A 2,457-nucleotide genomic window follows, 5' to 3' on the forward strand; every position below is an offset into this window, starting at 1 on the left:
TCATTTATGTAGAGTGCTGTGCTGACGAGGTTAAAGTCATAGAATTTTCTCTCCACATGACCTATCCTTTGTTCTATTCTGTGGTCACACATGATCCTCCTGACCCAGGCCAATGATTTGCAAATGTGCCTTTGGCACAAGGACAATGATGTAAGGGAGTGTGGGTTACACCAGTGGAAAGATCAGTACTTTGGATATGATTTGAATTTTTTTTTTCTCTCTAGGTACAGTATTTCCTACATACCATTTGCAAGGTAAGCAAGGTCCAAAATACTTTTTTTAAAATATCAATGCATTTAATATAAATATATTCTACTAAAATATCTCACGAGTGATTTTTCTTAAAGCAGATAGATCATTATTATAATTGAGGATTTGATGGAAGGATTATAATGCATTGTTTCTTTTTTTTTCATTATACCAGAAATGGAAAACCATTTCTTGAAATTTCTTTTAATCGGAAACAGCATTGGATTAGGAATTGGGAGACATATTCTAGCCACAGATTTCTTACATTAAGTAGTTTTATGATCTTGGGCCAATTATCTTACCTCTCAGGCCCTATTTCCCTTCCAACTCTAAAATTTTGATTCTGAAACAACATCAATAAGTATTTTTGTTGTTGAACAACAAATTTTTTTAGTTGGCACCTTTGTTTTTTAGTTGGCACAATTTTGGCACCTTTAGTTCTTTAATCTCTCTTTTTAACTTTAAACCTATAATCACCAAACCTTTTCCCAAAACTACTATTGTCCAAATAAGTACTGTTCCTAGATACAGTGATAAAATGAGAGATTCTATATATGTTAGAAGAACATTTTTGTCAGACTGCCCTACATGTTGCCCACCCTTCTACCACTGTCTTTTAGCCTCTGCTAGTAGAACAAGGTCTAGGTTATAACCATTAAGAGCATTGAGTGGCTCCACCTGGAACTGTTAGTTTGAAATAAACCCTAATCAATGATGTTGATGACCACAAATGATAATCTTTGACATGGGGTAGCCAACTTTCATTCCTTGGGCAGGTGGAGGCCAAATTAACACTTGTGTTGGGAACTTAGAAAAGCTGGAAAATTACATTAAAGAAAAAAAGTTTACTTATTACAAGAGTTCAACCTCTGTATCTAAAAATAAGCAGATGCCCGCTAGACTTGGGTTTCTAATTTTGGTGCAGTAATTAGCCTGGGCACACTTTTTTTATTTTTGCATGATTCTTTGAGAATTTGATTAGCATTTACCAATATGCTATCTGAGTTGGATATATTCATATATTTTTCTTCCTCTCACCATGGTCTAGATTTTAGATGGCATGTCATTGGTAGGCATGGGGATGGCAGATAAGAAAAAAAAATCTCTTATGTTCATAAATTATCTGTCACTTGATATATTCTCTTTTCATGGAGGACTTTCAAATAAAGAGCTTTGACAAAATGAACTGTGAGCCCCCTTCCAGCACTAAGCCCCAGGCTATTGCATCTAAAGCCTGTTCAGCTGTAAATGTCACCCCTTCTCTCCTCCTGCTTCCAACATTTTTAATAGAAGTAAGGGCTTGGGGGCCCCATAAAAGTCTAGAGATCAGGGAATTAGGAGCCTTTGTGCTGTGCTGGCTACAGAGATTATCATAGCTGTGTGAAGTATGGAGCTGTGCTTCGTGTCTCTGGAGATCGCCTTTGAGCTGATGACCAGGATGAATGTGAAGAGGGACCCGTTATCTGTCCCTCGAGAAGGCTCTGCCAGCGGCACGGCACGGGGCGAAGAAAGTCCTCGAAGACTCTTACTTAGGGCTGGTAGTAGGTTTGGCAGTGACTCGTTTAAAGCACGAGCCACATCCAGCACAACTCCTTCATTTTCCCTCAGTCTGTCCTTTTACAGCCATTTTTGCATTTCTTGAAGGGTCATAATAGAAGGACCCTACAAATATGAGAAATCGAAGCATCATTCCTGTGTCTGTGTCCTGACTCTTTGTCCTTTCTTTGTAGGGATGCTGTGAAGAAATGTTTTACAGCGTGCCTGGCCTAACAGGCAAAAAAGGCACTTTTGAAAAGTCTTGGCAAGTACAAAAGACCGATTTCTGACCTGATTTTGTAAATATTTTCTTAATTCTGTCTTTACAGACTTGTGCCTTTTTTTTCCCTCCACATCTTGTTGTGGGGTGTCGCTTGTTAAAAAAAAAAAAAAAAAAAAAAAGGATGGTTGTTTTTGTTAAGCAATGAGATGTTCTCAAACCAAAATGTCCCTTGCTCTGTGTCAGTTTTTGTGTGCCTGCATTTTCAAGAGTAGAATGTCACTTCTCTTTCCCTCTCCTGCTCTTCCCCACCATCTTGAAATTTCACTGCATTATTGTTTCTGATGAAGAAAAAAAAATTAACCCAGCTGTGGTTGAGGAGCTCATATTTCCTCAAATGAGTGACAAATGGACTCCTCCTTGGAGGGCAATGTTTCTTCTTTATAAGTAGT

At 38.1% G+C, this 2,457-nt stretch overlaps 1 long non-coding RNA gene across 1 annotated transcript; it reads left to right on the forward strand.

The window, feature by feature from the left end:
- The first annotated feature begins 223 nt into the window (after nt 1-223).
- On the forward strand, nt 224-2,231 carry LOC123255207. The gene is made up of 2 exons (XR_006506746.1): nt 224-254; nt 1,980-2,231. It is a non-coding gene; the product is annotated as an uncharacterized LOC123255207 (long non-coding RNA).
- The last annotated feature ends 226 nt before the right edge of the window (nt 2,232-2,457 follow it).

Source organism: Gracilinanus agilis, unplaced genomic scaffold (genome assembly GCF_016433145.1).
Source record: "Gracilinanus agilis isolate LMUSP501 unplaced genomic scaffold, AgileGrace unplaced_scaffold41102, whole genome shotgun sequence".
In the NCBI taxonomy this organism is placed as follows: Eukaryota; Metazoa; Chordata; class Mammalia; order Didelphimorphia; family Didelphidae; genus Gracilinanus; species Gracilinanus agilis.